Below are 26081 nucleotides of genomic sequence, written 5' to 3' on the forward strand. Positions count from 1 at the left end.
TATGGGAATTTAGCTCTTATATGGCTTCCATTTCTAGAACTCATCAGAATTTATATTTTTTAAAAAATGCATCAGGCTCAAAATGTAAGCAAAAATAGTTCTAACACTTGTTTCCCCCCCTTTCACTTTAATTGGGTAAATTAAAAGCAAGTGGCAGGGAGAAGTGGTAGTGGAGGTGAAGAAGATAGGGGAGGCTGGGGATGAAATAATGTTCTGCCTATGCATAAGGTCTTAAGTAATCAGAAAATTGGGCAAGTTACCACCAGTTCCAATTCCTGTCTCTTGGAACCCTCTTCAAGCTTCCAGCTAAGTGTCTTATAAGCCCCAAAGCATTTTGCTTTTTTTTAAAAAAATTATTTATTTATGGATGCGTTGGGTCTTCGTTGCTGTGCACGGGCTTTCCCTAGTTGCAGCGAGCAGGGGTTATGCTCCTTTGTGGTACGCAGGCTTCTCATTGCAGTGGCTTCTCTTGTTGCGGAGCACGGGCTCTAGGCACGCGGGCTTCAGTAGTTGTGGCATGCGGTCTCAGTACTTGTGGCGCACAGGCTTAGTTGCTCTGAGGCACGTGGGATCTTCCCGGACCAGGGCTCAAATCCATGTCCCCTGCATTGGCAGGCGGATTCTTAACCACTGTGCCACCGGGGAAGCCCCACCCCCCCAGAGCATTTTATATTAGAGTGTTCAAAGCTCACTGGCATCCCTGTTAACAATTGTAAATACCCTATCCGCAACAGCCCCCTTTCCCCTTTCCAGCATAATTTTTCTTCTAACATTTACCACCCTCTACCATATTATTTATTTTCCTATATACCTTGTTTATTGTCTATCTTCCCCCACTAGAATGTGCAGGAATTTTTGTGAGTTTTGTCTTGCTGTATCCTCAGTGCCCAGAACAGTGCAGGCATACAGTAGATACTCAATAAATACTTACTAAATGAGTGAAAAATTACTAGCCCTTTGCCTTTTCTTTACTTAATATGAATGGTAATTTAGACAGGTTTTCTGGCTGAATTATATACATAATTGTGGGCCTTTCTCTATAAGTAAACCCTTTTCTAACATTTTGGCTCAAAAACTTTATTTTCAGCACACCAGAGCAACATTACTAATAGTGCTGTGATTTAGGTGCCTTCTGAGCAAACCAGTCTATAAGTCCAGCTCTAAAATAACTTTCATATGTTTAAAAAATTAAAGAGCTGAAGAATATTAGGATCAAAGTGAAAAAGAAAATAAGCTGTCATTGAACTTAATCTAAATAGGTAAAGTTAAAAATGCTTCTGAGTTTTGCCCCCAAATAGGATGGCATCTTCAGAAGCGTTACCCTAAGATATTGACTCTATCAATATGAAACAAGTTTGAACTCTGCCTAAAAATTCTGGAGATGCCATGACTGGCAAAATGCACAGTAAAAAAAAGCTTGTAAACCCTGAATGATAAAAAGAAACCTAGTACAGATTAGAGTACATATTAATGAGTCAGAACTCCCCTGAAACAACACTGCAGACGGTTCCTTGTTTATTTTTTACACTTTCCAGAAATCATTATCTATCCTTTTACATGACTTTTCTGAAATTAAAAAAAGCATTTTAAAAGATGGTGCTATTTTATAAAAAAAGAAAAAACAGCAAGAGCATACCAAAAAGCAAGATTAAGAACTTCTGACAGTATGGTTTCACTTTCTCTTTTCTTTTTAACCACTTAAATATTTCAAATTACCTTTCTATAATCTGATGTTCTGATTGCCGTAATTCCAACAGGTTAAAGAATGAAAATGACTTGATTGGTAAACACTGCTGACTACCTATAGTTAAAGGACTAATGTTGTAAGGCTTGTTCACTTCTGGCCTACAAAGTTTACAGATCAGACCATCATCTTCAACAGGCTACTGATTCTCCTACAACCTGAGCTTCCACCCAAGCTAAAGCAAGTGTATAATAAGAATCCTTTTGAAAATCATGAAGCCAGATGATACCACCATGTTTATCATTCCTGTCATCATCTTCAGTCACTTTTCAAAATATAAGTCCTTTTTGTAATGGCTTTTTGTGCTGCCCACACTTTTGCTTCCCTTTCCCACTCCCAACCTCCCAATAGTGGAGAGGTTGAGAGTGCCTATGGGATGTTAGGGAACAGCTTCAGATTTCCTAGGATCTCCTTCAGTTACACCCATTCTTTGGTATGGATAAGTGACATTTTTTTCAACCAGTGACACTCCTAAGTTCCTTCTGTTATAAACGTTCTAGAGCCGCCACTGCTCTTGCTCTTCCTTTACAAATCTTTCTACTCTGCCTCCTGACATTTTCCATGATAAACAGATTTCTGCTCTACATCCTTAACCTATTCACTGAGTACTTGCTACCTGGCTCTCTCCAGAGAATTCTAATTCTTCTATGAGCGTGTTGCTTGCCACTCTGTATTAGAGGCTGCTCACTCTGCAGTAGGCAATGTAGCTGGAAGTCACAAATTAGGATCTCTATTTACATCCATTTCTGTTATTCTTCCTTTGTTTTATTTTTATTTATTTATTTTTTTGTGGTACGCGGGCCTCTCACTGTTGTGGCCCCTCCCGTTGCGGAGCACAGGCTCCGGATGCGCAGGCTCAGCGGCCATGGCTCACAGGTCCAGCCGCTCCGCAGCATGTGGGATCTTCCCGGACCGGGGCACGAACCCGTGTCCCCTGCATCGGCAGGCGGACTCTCAACCACTGCGCCACCAGGGAAGCCCTATTTTTATTTTTTGGTAAAAATCTTTTCACCCTTGGAAGTAGTCATTCGTGACCCACTATCTAGCCCTGCTCGTGTGCTTTATTTTTCTGGCCTCTTGTTTGGATAAAAAGTACATCAAAGTTGAGGACTTCCCTGGTGGTCCAGTGGTTAGGGCTCCAGGCTTCCACTGCAGGGGGCCCAGGTTTGATCCCTGGTCAGGGAACTAAGATCCCGCATGCTGCGAGGCATGGCCAAAAAAAGGTACATCCAAGTAACTTTTGTTGGTCTCCTACTATAAGAGTTGGTGAATTTTTTCTGTAAAGGATCAGATAGCAAATATTTTTCTCTTTGCAGGCCATATGGTCTCTGTCACAACTCTTCAGTTCTGCCATTATAGTGCAAAAGCGGCCACAGAAAAGAGTAAACAAATGGGCATGGCTGTGTTCCAACAAAACTTAGCTTATAAAAATAGGCATCAGGGGCTTCCCTGGTGGCACAGTGGTTGAAAGTCCGCCTGCCAATGCAAGGGACACGGGTTCGTGCCCCGGTCCGGGAAGGTCCCACATGCTGTGGAGCGGCTAGTGCTGTGAGCCAGGGCCGCTGAGCCTGCGCGTCCGGAGCCTGTGCTCCGCGACGGGAGAGGCCACAACAGTGAGAGGCCCGCGTACAAAAAAAAAAAAAAAAAAAATAGGCATCAGGCTGGATTTGGCCCAAGGGCTGCAGTCTGCCAACCCCTGTCCAAGTACACGCCAGTCACTATGACAGGGCTTTACATACATTATCTCATGAGACAGCACAATGACAACTCACCTGTATGGCTGGAGTAGTAGACAATGAAAGTTCTTAGCATAGTGACTGACCAATAGTAAATGCTTGATCAATAGTTGTGGCAAATGATAATTAATCTTAAATGACTCTGCAAGATGGATATTTTATGCATGAGGAAATACAGACATTAAATAACTTGCCCAGGGAGTAAGTAAAAATACTAGGAACTTATTTACAAAACAGAATAGACTCACGGAGGGCCCAGAGGCACGTGTGAAGCCTCGGTTCTGCCCACTGAGGGGTCCTGGTAGCTTCCAGGCAGAGAACAGTGTTCTGGCAGAGATGACAAGGGTCCCACATCAGCACAGAGAGGACCTGGGCCTGCATGGGCAGGGTTGGGGTGACCCATCTTGCTAGTAAAGCCCAGCTCATTCTCTCTGACCAGCTCCCCACATTCCTGCTTCCCACTTCAGGCAAAAAGGCTTTGGCTCTCCCTACCTCTACCCGCAACAAAAGGATGTGCCTCCCTGACTTGCCCCCAAATGGCCAAGGTGCAAGGAGAGGGGGCCAGGAGTCCTGGACAGGCTGACTGCACTGGGGGAGCGGCCATGGTCAAGGAACTTCAAATGCCAGCTCTGCCTTTGCCGCTAAGATAGCCCCGGTGGGAGGGGGATCCAGGGTGCTGTCAGTGGGGCAGCGATGACATCTCATCCTGGAGCTCTGAGCACCCAGCGCCTTCCCTCCCCTTCCCCTCCTGGCTGCTGGCTGGCAGTAGGTCCTGTCCACCCATCTAGATAGATGTTGCTGGGGACCCGCCATGTGTGCCTCGTGGTCATGTGTATCTTCCTCAAGGATGTTTTGCTGCTGTGGCTACTGTACTTGTGTCTCTCCTGTGCCATCTTCATGCAGCCGTCCATGTAACTGCCTGTCTTCCTTTTGCAGTTTCTGATGTTTGTAACCAGACCCAGCTGTGTCATGAAACAGACTTTCTTCCTGAGAAAAAGAAGAAAGAAAGAAAGAAGTAGACTTACAGACATAGAAAACAAACTTAGGGTACCAAAGGCGGGGATGGGGGTGAGGTGGGGGAGGGATAAATTAAGGATTTGGGATTAACAGATACACATTACTATACATAAAGTATATAAATAACAAGGACCTATTGTATAGCACAGGGAGCTATATTCAATATCTTGTAAAAACCTATAATGTAAAAGAATCTGAAAAAGAATATATATATATAACGGAATCACTTTGCTGTACACCTGAAACACTGTAAATCAACTATACTTCAATTAAAAAAAACACTAGGATTCAAAAGACTGTCTGCTCTATTCTTTCCCAATGAATGTAGTTTTGACTGAGTTTGATTTGACTGTAGAAATCTACGTGGAATGATTAGTAAGTCCTAGGAAATATGGATCTGTAGTTTAGGGGAGTAGTGGGAATAGATGTAAATTTTCTGCAGAATCTTGCCTTCTCCTTTTACTTTCTTAATTAATGACCTTCATTAGGAGATATTAGCACATCAAAAGAGTATTAAAATAGCAAATAACCTTACAACTAAAGTAAACACAATATAATTTTCCTTTCGACATGCTCAAAATGCTATTATTATTTTGGCCACACTGCGCAGCTTGCGGGATCTTAGTTCCCCCACCAGGGACCGAACCTGGGCCCACAGCAGTGGAAGCATGGAGTCCTAACCACTGGATCGCCAGGGAATTCCTTCTAATAATTCTTGAAGGCAGCAGTCATCAGTAAATAAACCATTTAGTTGAGAATTAACATGTCATTCAAGTCAGTTAAGACAGAATTTGGTAACTTGCTCTTCTCTTTTAGGCATTAGTCAGTTTATGGTTATTGCTATCATAGAATTGTTTACAATCATATTGAAAGCTCTGGATCCAACTCAAAGAACCTTCTTACATAGATTGCACAAGGAAGAAATATGGATAATAAGAGTCCCAGAGATTTCAGACATGCTCAGGCATATCTGCAGGATTGGAGATGCAGGACCAGTTGGGGTTTACCTGTGCTAGGGCTTCAGCAATCCTAAGGACATAAAAACAATCAGAAACATAAAGGTTGAAAATTGGTGGAGAGAACGGATTCCTAAAAGGGCTGCTTAATTATCCGAATGATTCAGCATCAAATATTTACGGAGTATTACTATTGTTCTAGGTACCAGGATAATAAAATAAAATTAAAGTTTTATGAAATAAAAGTTCCTATACTTATGGAGTTTACATACTGGTAGGGGAGATAGTAAACACATAAACAGACAATAAATGTCAGGGACCAGTATGGGGAAAACAGGGCAAGATGATATAGTGTGAGTGCTGTTTTAAATAGGGTAGGCAGAGAATACTGAATTAGCAAACACTGAGCCATTGTTCTTAGTGGAAATAACGGTTAGGTTTCTGAGAGCCTCTGTTCACAACATTTGTGTCAACCAATCAACACATCACCTTGTTTTGTGTGTGTTTTTGCTTAAAGACACCATATTTAATATCATCGATTCATTAACATTGAACTCATGGTCAACAGCATTGTAACTCATGCAGGAACACAGCTTATCTAACACGTTTTCTCTGTAAGGTGGTGGTTTCATCTTTGCCCAGTCCCTCCCAAGTGTTAGTGCTAAGGCTTTTCCTTCTGTACTACCACTGTTCCTGCGGGTGTCAAGTCACCCTGGCCTGTATCCTAAAAATGTAAAAAGGGGTAGTTGTTTACATGGACAATGTGGTTAGGGGTTCAAGTCTCAGGACACAGGCTTACACTCTCTTAGTCAAGAACCACAGCTATGTGCAGGCTGCTGTCAACGGAAGGACCACAACACTCAACCACCAAACACACAGCTAAGGTGACAACTTCACATGACTGCATGTTGTGCACCACTGAAAGGCAATCAATGCTCTATAGACGCTGGTCCTTGTGCTGGTCCCTGGCGCTGGCCCTGAACATGCTGGACAGTTCTCCCAGTGCTGACCCCTGCTCCACTTCTCCTGTAGCTTGCCAAATGATGTCTTCAGTTCAGCTGATCCACCTTTGAATCTGGTGATTGAGGAGGACATCATTTGGTCAGAGAGGAGATGATGGTATCAAGTAATGAAATGAGGTAGCTTAAAAAGGAATAGTTTTTTTTGTGGGGGGAGATGCAAGACAGGGAGGGAACTAAGAGTTGTGTTTTGACCTGTAAAGTGTGAGATGCCATTTAGACATTGGAGGTAGTCTGACGGTTGAATCTATAGCTTAGGGAAAACTAGAGCTAGAGCAGTAAATTTGGGAGTGAACAACACACGGATAGTATTAATGCCATTGAGTTGAATGAGATCACTTAAGGATGAAGAAGAGCTTAAACCTGGAACAAAAAGGGGTTGAAATAATGGTTTTCTATTGATCCCTTTAAGAGACAGCTTCTAGAATTGACTTTAGTTCATTTTCTCCTTTTCTGTGTGAAAGGAACTATAAAACTAGGGGGAAATTTGAATAGGTATTAAAGGGTATCAGCATCAGATCCCAATTCTTTTTTTGTTAGGGCAGGTCAAGCATTATTTTGCCTATTGCACTCATATTAACTGTAAATTGGAAATAGAGTATCACTTTTGAGATTTTTAGGCAGTCTCTGATTCTTATGTATTATGGAGTTTTTGTACTGACTAATGAACCATCTTTAGGGGGGGAAACTTGAAAGGAAAGAATCCCTACCTTATATTCTCTGAAGCATGGAGGAAACTAGAAAAAAGTTGGGAATGGGACAGTAACATTCTAGTTACTAGTTCACCAATCAAAGAGGTGTACAGCAAACTCAAACCCTCTGGGCAGGAGTTGTATCCAAGGGAATAGATCCATAAGGAGTGGGAAGGGGTGAGAGAGGACACAATATCAATATTTCTAGGTTCTTTGTCACTAAAAAAAATTAACAAAGTATTTACTAAAATGTTGATTAAAAAATTTTTTTAATGGCAAGAATGGCTTTGTGGGTATGGTTTTTAAAATGTCCTTATCTTTTTGAGATACATGCTGAAATACTTACAGATGAAATGAGATGTTGAGTATTCGCTTCAAAATACTCAAAGAAAGAAGTCAGAAGGGCACACATGAAACAAGATTAACTATGAGTTGAACCTGGATGATGGATACAGAAGAGTTCATTATACTGCTATTTTTGTTTATATTTTATTGTTTTCTATAATAAAATGTTTTTAAAAATTAATCTTTGAAATAAATATAACTATTTTTGATCGGTGCTCAGGACAACTTGCTATGATGTGAGGAATATCATAACTGGGGCCCAGAAAAAAACGGGTTTGGAGGAAACAGGTAAGTGCTGAGCTCAGGATAAGTGACAGTCCTGTGGCCTTTGGGAAACTAGGAACATGTCTGGATGGATAGATATGGACCAGTGCCATTTAGGGCAGATGGCCATATTTGGACTTGGTAGGTGCTAAAGTGGTATTCAAGTTAGCACAGACACTGGTTTCCAACAGTGGGGAAAGACTGAGTGAGGGTGGAGGACTATTTCCTCCACTTGAAATACTGTCGGGAGCTCATAAAAGCCAGTCATGGGCAGCAGGTTCTGTGACTCAGATATTCATATAGACTACCTTCCTGTTCAGCCTCTCTGCCCATTATCTTTCTCTGTTTCTCTCTCCCTGCTAAGAGTTCAGTTTCTCTAAACTCTTCTTTATGATCTGTTGGGACATTGTTCTCGGGGAACACTTACTCTCCTCTGACCAAGAGCCTTGTGTCAGTCCTTCCCACTCCTACTCCAGCCGTGTTTGGAGAGAGCTGGATAAAGAATGTGCTGAGTAACTCTGAAAGACTCTAGATGAGCCTGTTCTGATAAAGTTGAGACAGAGTCCCCAGCCAGATAAGATACTGGAGTGCAGCACAAAGAGAAGAGTGTGCTAGGGCTCCCTGCGGAGAGCAGAACACACAGAGTCATTTAGATATCGTATGAATAAAGCAGATCTAGTGTTTGTTGATGTCATTCTTACTAAAAACTCTTTCTAAAAGAGTAACTAAGAGTGCCTACAGGTATGAAGCACCAGGCCTTCAAAGGCTATGTTTTTGAAAACTGATTATGAGGGGCTGGAACCAGTACCTTGTTAGTCTACAAGGTGTGGATTATAGGAAATCTGGAGCAAGTTATTCTGTTTGGGAAAATAAAGAGCCATGAATTTAGTACAGTTGACTCCTGAACAACACATGGGTTAGGGGTGCAAATCCCCTCATGCAGTCAAAAATCTGCATATAACTTTATAGTCAGCCCTCCATATCTGCAATTCTACATCCAACGATTCAACCAACTACAGATGGTGTAGTACTGTAGCATGCATTTACTGAAAAATACGCACGTATAAGTGGACCTGCGCAGTTCAAACCCATGTTGTTCAAGTGTCAACTGTAGTTTCTACTCAATACTCAATTATGAAATCACCAAAACTGAGACTGGGAGACTCTAGGTAAGTCAATAAACTTTGCTGGGCCTTAATTTCCCCATCTATTAAATGAGTTAATTAGACTAGATAATCTCTAAAGATTCCCCTCAACTCTAAACTTACAATTTCATGGAATACTTAAAACAACTTTTTTAATATGGAAAATTTCAAAAAGACATAAAAAGTAGAGAACAACATAAGGAACCCTCAAGTACCAAACATTCTGCTTCAACACATGTCCAATTTTATTTTACCTAAACCCCTACTTACTCACCTTCTTGCTCCCATTGTATTATTCTGAAGCAAGTCCTAGACATCATATGAAATACATTTTAATGATTCTCTTGAAGCAAAGATAGTTTACAAATAACATATCAGGCAAGTTAGTCTCTCCACTTATCCTGGATACTTTCTCTTACTGCAACTGTAAACACTGTCATTTAACTTGGCATTATAGGATGCTAAGTATCACATGCTGAACCCAGATATAATCAATAAAGGAGGACCTACCTTTTTTTATTTGGCCATGCCACATGGCTTGTGGGATCTTGGTTCCCCGAATAGGGATTGAACCCAGGTCCTCAGCAATGAAAGCATGGGTTCCTAACCACTGGACCGCCAGAGAATTCCCAGGAAGGGCTACCGTTAATGAGCACTTGCTATCTTCTAGGTATTACTGTGCTGTTTTATTTATCTATTACTGTGCAACAAATTACACCAATATTTTGGAAACAAGAAACATTTATTATCTCATAGTTTCTGTGAGTAAAGAATCCAGGAGCAGTTTAGCTGGATTTTGGTTCAGGGTCTGTCAAGAGGCTGCAATCAAAGTGTTGGCTGTGGCTGCAGTCATTTCAAAGCTCATCTTGGGGAGGATCCACTTCTGAAATCACTTACAAGGCTGCCTGATGACATGCTAGCTGGCTTCCCCCAGAGTGAGCAACCCAAGAAGGTGAGAGAGAGAATCCAAGACTGAAGCCCCAGTCTTTTTTATAACCTCATCTTGTTAGAGACATCTCATTGCTTCTGATGTATTCTGCGTGTTAAAGCCAGTCAGTAAGACCACCCCACAGTCAGTGGAAGGGGATTACGCAAGGGCATAAACCAGGAGGCAGGGATCATTACCAGGGTAAGCTATAATGAATGAGAGGCCATCTATCACATATGCTAAGTATTGATTACTGAACTGGTCTCTTTGATAATTATAGCTTATTATAAATTAATAAATGAGCTTATTTATGAACATCATTCCACACACTTTAAAGATGAGTAAAATTAAGTAATCTGCCTAAGGACAGAGTAGAAGAAAGTGAGGGAACCATGGTCTGATTTATTTCAGTCATTCATCAAGTACTTTTTGAGAGCCTATCATGTACTTGATACTCTGCTAGGTACTGGGGATTTGGAAGAAAATGTGACATGTGAATACACATAAGCTATCACAGGGCTGTTCATGAGAATGTAAATTGGTGCAGCCACTGTGGAAAACAGTATGGAGGTTCCTCAACAAACTAAAAGTGGGATTACCATATGATCCAGCAATCCCACTACTGGTTATATATCTGAAGAAAACAAAAACACTAATTCAAAAGATACATGCACCCCAATGTTCAAAGCAGCACTATGTACAATTGCCAGGATATGGAAGCAACCTAAGTGGCCATCAACAGATGAATGGATAAAGACGTGATACACACACACACACACACACACACACACACACACACACACACAGTGGAATACTACTCAGCCATAAAAAAGAATGAAATTTTGCCATTTGCAGGAACGTGGATGGACTTAGAGGGTATTATGCTTAGTGAATTAAGTCAGATAGAGAAATCTGACAATAGATAATGGTAACAAATGCTATATGTTATCACTTATATGTGGAACCTAAAAAATAAAACTTGTGAGCCTAACAAAAAAAGCATAGTAGTATAAAGGTCTTTGAATATTTCTATGAAAAGCAATGTTTAGGGGTTTTTGAAGACAACAACTAGGAAGATGAAAATAACGTGGCTGCTGCAGCACTGAAGATGTCTGCCTACAACATCTTGCTTATTTTAAGAAAAATTTCAACGTTTCCATTCAACTTCTTTGCACTGCTGATCTGCAGAAGTCTGCAGAAATTGACCATGCCCAATCTGACGTCTGTATGCCCCTCTTCAGTGGGCTGATTCTTTTATGCATTCTTGTATCTATACAGACTCAATGGAAACTGTGATACCATCACGAAAACAATTATGCTACATGTTATGCTATGTTGGGCTCTCCAGCTCCCTTCCCACTTTTTAGACAGTAAATATGTGTTAAAAATTAAGAGGAACTTATTTTAGCCCTGGGTCCATAAGAGTGCAGTTGAAAAGGCTGCTGCTGACTCAAGGACTTTCAGACTTAATAGCTACCTTAGACAAAAAATTAGACCCCAAACATACAAGTTCATTCTATGAAATTTTGGGTAGAATATGGCAATGGAAATGTATGGTAAATCTATAGGACAATTAAAATAGTGAAAAAAAAATTAAAGATATCCTTAAATCCTACACTGCAAATTGAGAAAAATTTCTCAATCAAATGGAAGAGATATACTGGTTTCTTCCATTTTTCATTTCTGTGGGTGCAAAAAACTGTGAAAAGAGGGAAAAACCCCTCAATCTATGACTGTTAATAAAATGTACCCATTACAAAATCTTGTAAATGATTTTAAACTATTAATTAATTTGCCCTGGAGAAAGGAAGGACAAGAAGTGAACAAGCTGAATTCTGAAGTATTAGTTCCTTTATAAACTTCGGTCCAGATGGTCACTGTCAAAGACTGGTTTCCACTAGGCTCAGAATGACTCCAAACTATTATTAAATAAGACATTTTTTATTGCTGTTTCTTTCTACTGAATCAATTCTTACTGCTAACGTGGTCAGGGAAATAGTTTCTGCTATTGGCTACAAAATTTAAACTATCCATATATGCAATAAACTTTGGAAGTAAGTTGACAACAGGACCCTCATGACCGAGGTTTAATCTCATACTTTTCAGCAAAAATACAGATTTAATAAGGAGAGAGTAATTCTCAGGAAAATGATCCTTATGTATGTGAATACTCATCGTTAGTGCACAGATCTTGCCAATTCTAATTCTGACCTGCCATGGAATCTGTGAAGTCACTCGCCAGTTTTTTTTGCCAGGAGGTAAAAGAGTTCTCCTAATTTGTTTCAAACCATTTGCTTCTTCCTGAATAACTAGTTGTTATTTTTCCATGTATATATAATTACATATATATAATTATTTCAAAACGTAGTTAACAATATCTCATAAAGTTTGCATTAAGGGAACGGACCATGCATGCAGCCGTGTGGATAAGGAGGCTACAGTTATTTAGGAGGCCTGAGAGGACTGATTATTTAAACGAGCAATTTCCAAGTACCGAGTTCCCATCCCCAAATCTCTGGCGAGGTAGCGACACCGAGCGCGGTCAAGGACTCTGAAGGGCCGCTGCAGTCAGGAAGGACTTAGGCAAGCCCCAGTCGGCGGGTCTCTCTACTGCCTGAGAGGCCCTCTGTCATACGTGGGAATTCCAACTCCCATCCTGGGAAGGAAACTTCTCATCCAGAGACCTGCGTCTCTCTCAGCACTGTCCTCAGTGACTTTGAGGGACTCGGAATCCCTTTCCTCGCCTTTGAAAAACCGGAAAAGATCAGCCGCCACCTGCTTGAGGCCAAGGCAATAAAGCCGCACCACAGGCGAGTCTGAGAGCCGCAGGAAGGGGTGCAAAGCAGTACCTTGAGTCCTTTCTCCCTGGCTCTGTTTCTGCTCGGGACCCGCCGCGCGCACGCGGAGGCGGGGCTCACGGGCTGTCGGCACTGGCACCCCCGCGCCCTGAGGGTGTCGCGGCGGGGTGCGTGGGGGAGGGGAGCAGTGGCCGTGCAGCCTCGGCCCTCCCCGGGGGCGGGGCTCGAGCGCTGCCCCGCCCCCGCGTCCTCCCTTCCCCACCCCTCCCCCACGCCTTTTTCCACCGCCCCCGCAGTAGGAAAGGGAGCGGGAGGGGGGAAGGAAAGTGCTGTTCTGTGGAAAGGGGCGGAAGGAGAGGGAGAAAAAAAGAAAAAGGGAACAGAAACATGGCCGTCAGCTGTCGGGGCAGCAGTGCAGCACGCAGCTCCTAGGCAACCCGCCGCCCGCACTACCGGCCTCGGGTGAGCCGAGGCGCCGGCGCGAGCTCGCGCTCCCGGCTGTTACCCCTCGTTGCAAGCGGCGCCCCTCGAGACCCAGCCCGGGAGACGGCGCAGGCGCAGAGCGGCGGTGGTGGCGGCAGTGGCGGCGGCGGCCGCCAGAGCAAATCCCCGGCCCTTCCCTGTCGAGGGCGCCCAGGCCCGAAGCCGGCGCTTTCATGCCTCAGGAAGGGGCTGTGCCCGGGTGGCGCTGAAGGAGGAGCGGGCGGCAGGTGAGTCTGCGGCGGAGGGCCTTTCGCGGAGGAACCCTGCGCCGCCCGTCATCTAGACCCGCGCTCCCGGGCCGGGTGGGCGCTGGGCAGGTAGCAGCTCGGAGGGCTGGGTTCCGAGTGCCGGCGTGCAGGGGTCGCCGAGAAGGCGTAGAGTGGCCTGGACTGGCATTCTCGGCCTAGTTTCTCTGCGGTTTCCGGGGGCGGGGAGTCCCCGGAGCCTGCGGGGTGTGATGGGGGAGAGGCCGCTCGGGAAGGGCCTCCCCGTGCCGCCGCCCCGGCTGCGGAGAGCCACTGCGGTGGAAGGAAGCGCGAGGGGTCTGGGCCTTCGGGACCGCCGAGGAGACTGCCGCCTGGGTGGGGGGCAAGGGGCGTGGACCGGGGTACCCGAGGGGGTTGGGGGCCAGGGCGGGGAGAGAACTGGGGACCTGGGCAGGTGTCTCAGGTGAATTGAGGACATTTCCTCCTCCGCCTTGCCGTGGCGGATCCTCAGGGCTTCTTTGTTGGCGATGACTTTTAGGAAGGCAGGTTTCATTCAACTCCGAGTGACTAAACCAAAAAACCAACTAATGAGCCCCTATTGCTGACTCCAGTAAAGAGCTGTAACTTTTCTGCATTGAGGATGCTGTCATCTATTCCCCCCTCCTTTTCTTTTTCTGCTTCATAGACCTTTTCCTTCTCGAAGATCGTACTTCATCAGAATACATAGGAAATGACCCAGTTTTTAAATAGTACTCCCCCTCCTTCCTATTAACTGTTTGTTTCACACGGGAAAATTTAGGGCAGTTACCGAAGTTACTTGTGTAAATGCGAGGGAAAGAGTCATCTCCAGTAATGAACCCTAAGCTGTGTGTTTTTGCTTCAGAGAAATTGTCAAGCATTGTAGTCTGGGTAATTGATTTACTGAACCTGCTTAATTGTGTGCAAACTCGTGTTAAGATGTTCTCCCTAGACTCTAATTTATCGTAGGAGTAGGTTTTCCCTTCCGGTCTCAGTTTAGAAGGCGAAGGATGTAGTAAGGAGAGAATGTTTGTGCTAAGGAGGTAAGTTTTCAATAAATATTTGATTTGAGGTGATCGTGTGTATTAAGCTATCTGAAATGCAGAGAACTGTAGGATTTTCTGTGTACACGTGATAAGAGAAAAACTGGTTGTAAAAGGAAAAATTCATTTCTGAGCATTGAAGGATACCTGTTCTTTATCAACGTTACCATGAAAAAAAAAAGTTCTCTATTTTATTTTTTGCCCTGTTCTTTGTGTTACTGTTAAAAATTTGATAAATTGCCTTCTTGGTGTGAGACTGGAACTCAGAAATGAACTTAGATTTGTATTCATGAGGTTAATCTGCCTCTCGTACAGACTTGCTTTGACTCGTTTTTCTAGTAATGGCAAACTCAATCCACACTTTCCCCTCATTGGTATCCCCTGTGGCCATTTTGCTAAATAGTTGATTGGGATTAGGGGTCTGTCTTGTGTATTACTGATTTTACTGAACTGATGATATGGCAGTTAACTTTGGTCATAGTACCTCACTTAGTGTACTGCTGTTGAGACTTGTTAATTTGGATAATGGAAAAGGTATGATGTTAGACATTTTTAAGTTGTGTATTGGAGTCATTTACTCTTGTGTAATTTGTAAATGAGCGCATTCTGTCGTTGAGAGTAAATATAGTATTTTGTAGTATAAACTCGAGCTTTCAGCTGGAGAAGTTGGCAGTAGAGTTGGTGTGTGGAGACTGTTCTTAAAACGCAAATGTTTTAAATTACAAGGAACTGCAGTGGTGTGTAAGCTGTAACAATTCATGGTGCCAGATTTGGAAGGTTATTTGGCTGAGGCGCTGCCTATAAAGAAACATGTTAAGTATCTGCAATAAAAGCTAATTTGTAGCTATAGACAAGGGATTTTGCATGATAAATAATAACCCAAGGAGGCACCTTTGCTTTTCTATATCTCAAGTTGAGACCAAAACATCTCATATTTTTATTGGAGTTTCCTGCCAAGACAAATATTGATTTTGCACTGGTTTTACTTCTCAGTTTGAAAGTTAGGTTTCAGTCTTATCCTTGCAGCTTAAGTACAGGTTGTAAAGTAAAAAAGCTGCTGAGTCAGAGGCAGGTTGTTTCATTTGGTCTTTTTGATTTGCAAATGGAATTTGTTTTAATTTGTATTTCCAGTATAATGTATCTGCTGAAACTTAGTAAGGGCAAATAAGCTTTCATAGCACATGAATTAAAATTTTATCTTCTCTGTGCTGGTACCACAAGTTGTACCTCCTTTTTAAGATTGTCAGTTTGACAGACTTGCAGTGATGGGATGCCTTGTGGGAATTGGAGATTACTCTAAAAGTGTTAAAACGTGGGGAATGAGTTTACATAGTATAGCTGGTGTAAAAGGGTAGGTCTTTAGCATCAGATTGTAGGAAATTCCAAAATCAGATAACTTTATTATTTGAAATTTAAAACTTAGTATTTTGTGGGAAAAAATTAGGTAGTTTTTAAACTTAAAGTTTTTGTTTAAATTTATGTCAGTACATAATACTTACATATAAGTAAGTAAATGTAATACAATTCTCTTCATGTACTATTTGAAAACTAACTTTTTAGTGGAAAAGAATATAACATGATTAAGAGAAATTCAAAAGAAAGAAATGAATTCTCCCTGCTTACATTTACAATTTTCTGTAGTCTAGTTCTGTTATACTTCTATTTTATATATATATATATTTTTTTTTAAGTAAGGTTTTCTTTATTATTTTTATTATTTTTTTGGCTGCGTTGGGTCTTCGTTGCTGCGCGTGGGCTGTCTCTAGTTGCAGCGAGCGGGGGCTTCTCCTTGCGGTGGCTTCTCTTGTTGCGGAGCACGGGCTCTCGGCGCGCGGGCTTCAGTAGTTGTGGCACGTGGGCTCAGTAGTTGCGATTCGCGGGCTCTGGAGCGCAGGCTCAGTAGTTGTGGCGCACGGGCTTAGTTGCTCGGCGGCACGTGGGATCTTCCCGGACCAGGGCTCGAACCTGTATTCCCTGCATTGGCAGGTGGATTCTTAACCACTGCGCCACCAGGGAAGTCCTCTATAGTATATTAGTATAATACTATACTAATCCTGTCTATACTTGCGTATAATTCTGTGGCTAATGTTCATACAATTGTCTTTTTAAACATAATATTGTAATACATATTGCTATATTTTATCATTTTGTAGTAGTCCAAAGTTGTACTGTCACAGTTTATTTAACCATTACTCTTTTATTTTTTTGAATTTTATTTTTTATACAGCAGGTTCTTATTAGTTATCTATTTTATACATATTAGTGTATACATGTCAATCCCAATCTCCTAATTCATCCCACACCCGCCCCCCCCCCCCACTTTCCCCTCTTGGTGTCCATACGTTTGTTCTCTATTCTGTCTTTTAATATTTTAGTAATTCCACTTTTTCAATCTTAAAATAATGCTATAATGAAATCTTTTTGCTAGTATGATGGTCCAAGCCAAATTAAACTTTTGAAAATGTAAACATTCTTTGAACTACTTCCTTTGCAGTGGATCATGAGGGCTCCTACAATATGGTATTTGATTGAGAACTGAAAGCAAGGTGAAAACTGTAGATGTGCATTTGTGACTTGAATTCACTGAATGGGATTAAAATATAAATTTGTAATTTTCTCTTACTTGCTACAAGTTTCTGTAATAATTCTATTAATTTTATTTTTCAATATAATAAGTAATATTCATATATATATATATAATTTATTTATTTAGTTTTTTTGGCCACGACCTATCTTAGTTCCCTGACCAGGATTGAACCCGCAGCCCCTGCATTGGAAGCACAGAGTCTTAACCACTGGACCACCAGGGAAGTCCCTAAAATTTTTAATTCTTATGGTAATATTGTGGGGCATAAATATTTCTAAGAGGACCGCATTTCAACCAAATTTAATATTTAAAAATCTAGATTTTTAATTATTTGACTTATGGAAGAGTCATTTTATAGGATTTTTTAAATCTTTGAAATATTTTAAAGGATTCCTTGAATCTAGTTTGTCATTGTGTATGCTTACTTTAGGGATGCTTAGATCCTAAAAGCATAAATGTTAGGAGTCTCTATTTTTTAATTATGCAAAAAAGTCTTTGTTAAATAGGTACTGTGCTATCTGCTAGGGATAAAAAGATGAATGACATACAGTCTGTATATTAAAGTCTAGTAGGATAAACATCATAGTCTTGTAGGTAAGCATCATAACTACCACATCATGACAAATCTAGAATAGAGCAAATGATGCTATAGGAGCAGAGAGAAATACCTAAGTGTGTTTGGTGTGTATTAGAGGTGCTTTACAGAGGAGACATTTGATTTAAAACTCAAAGATGTGAAAAGGCACAAAGTAATGAAAGCATGTGGTGGGTTTTATTAAGATGCAAGTAACTTAGTGTGGGGCCACAGGTAGTTTTGGAGGGAAGTGGGGCATAAGCTGGAGGGGTAAGTAGGGGCTGTGTCATGAAGGATCTTAAAAGTCAGAAAGGAAATTAAGACTATACATTGCAGGGAACAGGGAGCCATTTAATAATTTTAAGCTGTTAAATATCTTTGGCTCAGTTGCGAAGGATGGATTTGGGAGACCAGCTTGAGTGAGGCTGCAGGTTCATCAGCTAGGAGGTCTTGTAGGCATCTAGATGAGAATTGAGAACAGCAGTGGTAGGGATGGAAAAAAGTTGATAGAATAGAGAACTATACAGACATTTTCCTCTGGTTGAAAAGCCCTATCTCTGTAGTCTTATTTTCTCCTTGCCTACTGTGCACCTGTCACACTGGCCTACTTTTAGATTCCTTCCCTTAGAGCCTTTACATGTACTCTTCTATTTACCTGTTACTTTTCTGAGAGGTCTTTCCTGATCACACTGTCTAGTTAGCGAGATCAGGTGTTATCATAGCATCTTGTTATTTTATTCTGTAGAGTTTAATTTTTCTTCCTTCCCTTCCTTCCCTCCCTCTGTCTCTTCCTTTCTTCATATTAGTCCCCCTTACTGGGTTGGAGGTTATGTGAGATGTGATTCCTTTTAATTAATTAATTAATTTATTTATTAACCGTGGGTTGGTTTCTGGTCTCTCTCTGTTCTGTTGGTCTAAATGTCTGTCTTTATACCAATACTGTATTGTCTTCATTACTGTTTCTTTATAGCAAGCCTTGCAATCAGGTAGTGTTTTTCCTTTACCATTGTGTTTTTATCAAAATTGTTTTGGTTATTTTATATCCTTAGCATTTTCTTATAAATTGTAGAATAAGAGTGTCAGTTTCTACAATAAGCCTGAAAGGGAGAATTGACATTTTAATAATAGTGAGTCTTCTCATACTTTAACATGGCATATCTCTTTTTTTTTGCGGTACGCGGGCCTCTCACTGTTGTGGCCTCTCCCGCTGTGGAGCACAGGCTCCGGACACGCAGGCTCAGCGGCCATGGCTCACGGGCCCAGCCGCTCCGCAGCATGTGGGATCTTCCCGGACTGGGGCACGAACCCGTGTCCCCCACCTCGGCGGGCGGACCCTCAACCACTGCACCACCAGGGAAGCCCGGCATATCTTTTCTTTATTTAAATATCTTTAGGGTTTTTTTTGCAGTGTTTTGTAATTTTCATTTTATAGGTATTGCTCACATTTTGTTCAATTGATTCCCCAAGTATTTCATGTTTTTTGATGCTAACTATTGTCAATGATACTTTTTTTTTTTTTGCGGTACGCGGGCTTCTAACTGTTATGGCCTCTCCTGTTGCGGAGCACAGGCTCTGGACGTGCAGGCTCAGCGGCCATGGCTCACGGGCCTAGCCACTCCACGGCATGTGGGATCTTCACGGACCGGGGCACGAACTCGCGTCCCCTGCGTCGGCAGGTGGACTCTCAACCACTGCGCCACCAGGGAAGCCCAGTGATACTGTATTTTAAATTTTCTTTTTCAAAATTGTTTCTTGATAGTATATAAAAATGCAATACAAAGTTGACCTTGTATTCTATCTTACTGCATTCACTTTTCAGTTCTGGTAGCTTTTATGTGGATTCTTTAGGATTTTCTTAATACATAATCATCATGTCTACAGAAAAAGCCAAATTTTGCTTCTTCATTTCCAATCAGTATTCCTTTAGTTTTTTCTTGCCTTATTGCACTAGCTAGATTAGTGGTCTTCACTAGAAATAATGTAAGCCACATGTGTAATTTTAAGTTTTCTAGTAGCTCCACACTAAGAAGTAACAAAAATTAAATTTCATACCTTTAATACATTTTTTATTCTACTACGTCCAAAATATTAACATGTGTTGTAGTTTCTCTAGGGTAGCCATAACAAATAACCACAAATCATGTGGTTTAATTAACAAATTTATTCTCTCACAGTTCTGGAAACTGTAAGTCTAAAATCAAGGTGCCCACTCTGAAGGCTCAGGAAAGAGTCCTTCATTGCCTCTTCCTACTTTTGGTGGTTATTGGCAATTCATATATATAGGACTGTTTGGATTTTCTGTTTCTTCTTATGTCAGTTTTGGGAATTTGTGTCTTAAAAAAATGTCCATTTCATCTACGTTGAAAATGGAATGAAAGTGTTTATAATATTTCCTTGTTAGTTTTTAAATGTCTAAAGGATTTGTAATGATGTACTTTCTTTCATTACTCATTGGTAATTTCTGCCTCCTGTTTTTTTTCTTGATTTAGACTCATGGATTTCTATTGCTTGTGCATTTTCAATTTTACTGATTTCTCTTCTTTTAATTTTTTCCTCTACTTACTCTTGGTTTAATTTGCTTTTCTTTTTCTAACATCTCAAGGTGGACACTTAGATTACTGATTGAAAAGCTTTCCTCTTTTCTAATATAAGTAATAAAATAATAAATTTAGAAGAATACCCTTCTAAACATTGCTTTAGCTGCATCTCACAAATTGATTTCTGTTATTTTCATTTAGTTCAAAATATTTTCTGATTTCTCTTACAGTTTTTTTTTTTAAAATTTTTTGCGGTACGCGGGCCTCTCACTGTTGTGGCCTCTCCTGTTGCGGCACACAGGCTCCGGACGCACAGGCTCAGCGGCCATGGCTCACGGGCCCAGCCACTCTGCGGCATGTGGGATCTTCCCAGACTGGGGCACGAACCTGTGTCCCCTGCATCGGCAGGCGGAGTTTCAACCACTGCACCAGCAGGGAAGCCCTACAGTTTCTTTTTTGATTAATGGATTATTTAGAAGAGTGTTGTTTAGTTTTGAAATATCGGGGAAATTTTATAAGATATCTTTCTGTTATTCCAAATTTCATTCCATATTCTGTATGTTTTATAGTCTTTTATAGTAAGTCCCCTGCATACAAATGAGTTCTGTTCCGAGAGCACGTTCACAAGTCCAGTTTGTTTGTAAGTCAAACAAAGTTAGCCTAGGCACCCAACTAACACAATCAGCTATATAGTACTGTACTATAATAGGCTTATAATACTTTTCACACAAATAATACATAAAAAACAAACACAATAAATAAAGAAAACATTTTTAATCTTACAGTACAGTACCTTGAAAAGTACAGTGTACAGTACAACAGCTGGCTTACAGGGGCTGGCACCAAGTGAACAGGCAAGAAGAGTTACTGACTGGAGGAGCGAGAGGACGTGGGAGATGGTAGAGCTGAAGGATCGTCAGCCATAGGGGATGGAGGGCAGGCTGCAATTTCATTCATGCCTGACGTTGATGGCACAGGTTCTGGTTCCTTGCTAGATTCAGTTCTATCTACCCTCTTGAGAAAACGTTCCAGTGATGTCTGGGTAGTAGCTCTTTTTTTCTGTCATAGATGACACGGTAGCACTGGATTGCATTCTGAACAGCTGCTGCAACCTTCGTGTACCGTTCTATGTTTGAGTCCTATGCCTCAAAAACTAACAGTGACTCCTCAAATAAAGAAAATCCCCTTGCCATTTCCTGCGTCGTCAATCTCTTCAGTTCTTCAGTTACTTTTTCTTCCTCTTGTCTCTCTTCGTCCTTTCTCTGGGCCTCCAATTCCATCAGGTGTTCATTAGTAAGCTCCTCATGTTGCACAGCAGCAGTACTGTACAGTAAAGTACACAAAAGCACAACCACTTGTAGAGGATGCAGGCACATGATGATGTACGCCAGATACTTGAAATAATTTACGTGATTGGACATGTAAACACACGTTCATGTCTTTGAAAGTTCGAAACCTGAATGTTTGTATGTATAGGGGACTTACTGTAAATTTATCCAGGCTTGTTTTATGGGCCAGCATATGGTTTATCTTGGTGAATGTTCTGTGTGTAGTTGAAGAGATTGTGGATTTTTGCTGTTGTTGGATGGAATGTTCTATAAATACTAATTATGTCAAGTTAGTTGATAGTGTTCTTCAAATTTTATGTATCCTTACTGATTTTCTGCATACCTGTTTTATGAATTACTGAATGAGGAGTGTTGAATTCTCTTTAATTATGGATCTGTTTATTTCTCCTTTAACTTGTCAGTTTTTGCTTATATAATGCTCTCTTGTTAGATCTGTACATGTTTAGGATTATGTCCTGATGATTTAACTTTTATGTTATTATGAAATGTTTCTCGTTATCCCTGCTCCGACGTCTACCTGTTATTAATATGGCCACTCTAGCTTTCTTATGATTAAAATGTACATAACATATATTTTTGCATCCTTGTACCTTTTCAAAAATACTTTACTTTTTAGAACAATTTTAGATTTACAGAAAAATTGAGAATATAGTACAGAGAGTTCTCTGTACCCCAGACCCAGGTTCTTAACATCTTATATTAGTATGGTATGTTTGTTACAATTAATGAACCAATATTGATATGTTATTATTAACTAAAGTCTATAGTTTATTCAGATTTCCATAGTTTTTAGCTAATGTCCTTTTTCTGTTCCAGGATCCCATCCAGATACCACTTTGTTACATTTAGTTGTTGTGTCTCCGTAGACTACTTTTGGGTGTAACAGTTTCTTAGATTATCCTTGTTCTTGATCACCATGACACTTCAGAGGAGAACTGGTCAGGCATTTTGCAGGATTTCCCTTTATTGGAATTCTTCCAATTTTGTTTTTTTTAAGGTTAGATTATGAGGAAGATTGCAGAGATAAAGTGCCACCTTCGTTACATCATCTCAGGGGTACATACTGTCAACATGACTTGTGATTTTGATGTTGGTTATGATTACCTGGCTGAGGTCGTGTTTATCATGTTCTTCACCGTAAAGTTACTCTCCTCCCCCTTTCCATTCTGTACTCTTTGGGAAGAAGTCACTAAGCTTATCCCACACTTAAGGAGTAGGGGATTACACACTCCTTGAGGACAGAGTATCTGCTTAAGTTATTTAGAATTCCTTTGCATGGGAGAGTTGTCTCTTTTCCTTCATTTATTAATTTATTCATATCATTAATTTATATCAGCATGGACTTACAGATATTTATTTTATGCTTTGGGTTATAATCCAGTACTACTTTATTTGTTCAAATTGTTCTAGCCTTGGCTATTGGGAGCTCTTTTAGTTGGTTCCTATGCTCCTTTGACATACACCCATAAATGTGGGTTTGTTGTTGTTCTTGTTTGTTTGCATGTTTGTTAATTCTGGCACTGAAAAAATGCTCCAGGCTCATTTTGGGTTTTTTTGTTTTTATTGTTTTTTTCACTTTGTTTTTTAAATATTTTCTCAAGTTTTAAAAATTGAATTATAGTTGATTTACAATGTTGTGTTAGTTTCTGGTGTACAGCAAAGTGATTCAGTGATTGTGTATATGTGTGTGTGTGTGTGTGTGTGTGTGTGTATATATATATTTCAGATTCTTTTCCCTTATAGGTTATTAAAAATATTAAGTGCAGTTCCCTGTGCTATACGGTAGGTCCTTGTTGGTTATCAATTTTATATATAGTAGTGTGTATATGTTAATCCCAAACTCCTAATTTGTCCCTACCCCCCCTTTCCCCTTTGGAAACCATAAGTTTGTTTTCCGTGTCTGTGCAGGCTCATTTTGTATAAAGGTTTCCCCTGCTATATGAAAGTACTAGAGTGTTCCTATGAAACCTTTCCTAAGCCAGAATGGTGTAAAGTGAAGAAACAGTTACTTTAGGACACATCTTGTTAACGAATGCACACAATAAATCAAGATGAAGCACAGATGCTTACACAGTTCAAAGCTATATCAGCTTGATGCTGAGATGCGGAGTGTAGTTCCTGGGGAAGGAGCTTGGTGGTGCCATTCTCCTCTCTCTGCTTGGGGTGCACACTGCCTTTATAACTGCTTGCTGCGAAACAAATGCTGACTGAGTAATGTTCCATTGTATGTATCGGGATATATGTGTATGTATAGCTGCTTCACTTTGTTATAAAGCAGAAACTAACACACCATTGTAAAGCAATTATACTCCAATAAAGATGTTAAAAAAAATAAAAAATAGGGCTTCCCTCGTGGCGCAGTGGTTGGGAGTCCGCCTGCCGATGCAGGGGACATGGGTTCGTGCCCCGGTCCGGGAGGATCCCACATGCCGCGGAGCGGCTGGGCCCATGAGCCACGGCCGCTGAGCCTGCGCGTCCAAAGCCTGTGCTCTGCGATGGGAGAGGCCACAGCAGTGAGAGGCCCGTGTACAGCAAAATAAATAAATAAATAAATAAAAAATAAAACAAATGCTGAATGTTATTTTTGCTTTTCACCTCTTTGCATAAAAGTGTAATTTTTTTTCAGATTTGTTTTGGATTAGCAAAAATAGATGCTTATGTAGGTCTTTTGTAAAAGTGAAGTGGCATATAGTGAACTTTTGAAAAGCAAAGGATACCTGTATTTCCTGTCCCAGTCCTATAATCAGTCATTTCTTCAAGGAGCCTTGGTTCCTCTTGTTGGAGGACGGTGTTAGAAAGCAAGATCTACATGCTTGGTGTGCTGATTGCTACTGGATGTCGTTGCTTCTATGTCTTCTTAGTTGATTGAGCAAGGAAATATACTTGTGTATAGTAACCCGTTGTATACCTATAACTCTTCCTATATATCACCATCTGTATTTATATTAAACTAAATATGAATTCGTGGTGAGCTCCAACTTTAATCCATTACTACATGGATACTTCTCCCCTTGCTTATCTGTAAATACCTGCTCCGACAATGAGAAACCTGGCTCCCACCGTCTGTCATCCATTTATGTAATTGTTCAGTTCCAGTATACATGTATAGCAGTATCAGAACTGTTAACTCATACCCCTGTGTGAAACAGTTTTATCAGCTAGAGTGCCTATTTGCAGTTCCTGTTGCTTTTAGTTTTAAAGACTCTACTCATTTCTAAAGTTACTTTGGCCAGCATCTCGCCACCCCTCCACCCCGACACCTTCAGTGAGGTTGTTTTCAAACATTTGTAGTAGTTATATTCTCTTGACCTACTCCACATTCCTTCAGTGGATCCCATGACCTCCTCAATGGTTTTGATAATTTTGCATACATTAAAGCTCGCTCTCTGTGTTGTAAATTTTGACAAATGTGTAATGTCGTGTATCTACCATTACAGTATCATATTGAATAGTTTTATATCTGTAGAAGTTTCCACACTTCAATTCTTCAGCCCTCTCTGCCAAACCCCAAAACCCTGGAAACCACTGATCTCTTTTTACTGTTTCTGTAGTTTTTGCCTTTTCTAGAATGTCATGTAAAAGGAATCATATTAGCATTTCATACTGCCTTCTTTCACTTTGCAATATGCATTTAAGGTTCCTCCAAGTCTTTTTGTGGCTTGATAGCTCATTTATCGCTGAACATATCAGGTTTTTGTTTTTGTTTTATCTGTTCACCTATTGAAGGACATTTTCTTTGCTTCCAGTTTTTGGTGATTGTATGTAGGTTTTGTATGGACATAAATTTTCAAATCAGTTGGGTAAACACCTAGGCGTGTGATTGCTGAATCATACAGTAAGCTTATGTTTAGCTTTGTAAGAAACTGTCAAACTGTCTTTCAGAGTGGCTGTTCCATTTTGCATTCCCATTAGCAGTGAATGAAAGGTTCTGTTCCACATCTTCATCAGCATTTGGTATTGTCAGTTTAAGAAATTTTTTAGCCATTCTAATAAGTCTGTATTGCCATCTCAGTATTTCAGTTTGTATTTCTCTAGTGACTAATGATGTTGAGCATTTTTTCATATACATGTTAGCCATATGTATATATTCTTTGGTGAAGTATATGTTCAGATCTTTTGCCCATTTCTTGATTGGGTTGTCTGTTTTCTTACTGTTTAGTTCTGTGTGTTTTTGGTGTATTTTGGATACCAGCTCTTTATCAGATATGTTTTTTGCAAATATTTTATCACATTCTCTGGCTTGTCTTTTCATTCTCTTAACAGTGTCTTTAACAGAGCAGAAGTTTTTAGTAAAGTCTACCTTGTCAGGTTTTTTTTCGTGGATTGTGCTTTTGGTGTTGTATCTAAAAATTCATCGCCAAACCCAAGATCACATATAGATTTTTCTCCTGTGTTTTCTTCTAGAAGTTTTATAGTATTGTATTTTATATTTAGGTATATGATTCATTTTGAATTATTTTTTGTAGAAAGTGTAAGGTCTCAGTCTCTTTTTTGCATATGGGCATCTAATTTTCCCACTACTACTTGTTGAGGCTATCTTTTCTCCATTGAATTGTCTTTGCTCCTTTGTCAAAAGTCAGTCATTCTTTTACTTTTAATGCATTTGTGTCTTTATATTTAAAATTTGTTTCCTGTAGATA

The 26081-nt window shown here is 40.6% G+C and overlaps 1 protein-coding gene across 3 annotated transcripts in view; it reads left to right on the forward strand.

Annotated features, from left to right (window-relative positions):
* Positions 1 to 13084: 13084 nt before the first annotated feature.
* The window catches only part of DENND4C (DENN domain containing 4C), a 126024-nt gene continuing 113027 nt past the window's right edge, over positions 13085 to 26081 (forward strand). Inside the window, exon 1 of one of the 3 annotated variants that reach the window (XM_060155119.1) lies at positions 13085 to 13354. The gene's annotated coding sequence lies outside the window, so the exon portion shown is untranslated. Of the gene's footprint in view, positions 13355 to 14325; positions 14395 to 26081 lie in introns of those variants that run through there. The other 2 variants (XM_060155116.1, XM_060155117.1) reach the window with 2 other exon arrangements.

Source organism: Lagenorhynchus albirostris, chromosome 7 (genome assembly GCF_949774975.1).
Source record: "Lagenorhynchus albirostris chromosome 7, mLagAlb1.1, whole genome shotgun sequence".
NCBI lineage: Eukaryota > Metazoa > Chordata > Mammalia > Artiodactyla > Delphinidae > Lagenorhynchus > Lagenorhynchus albirostris.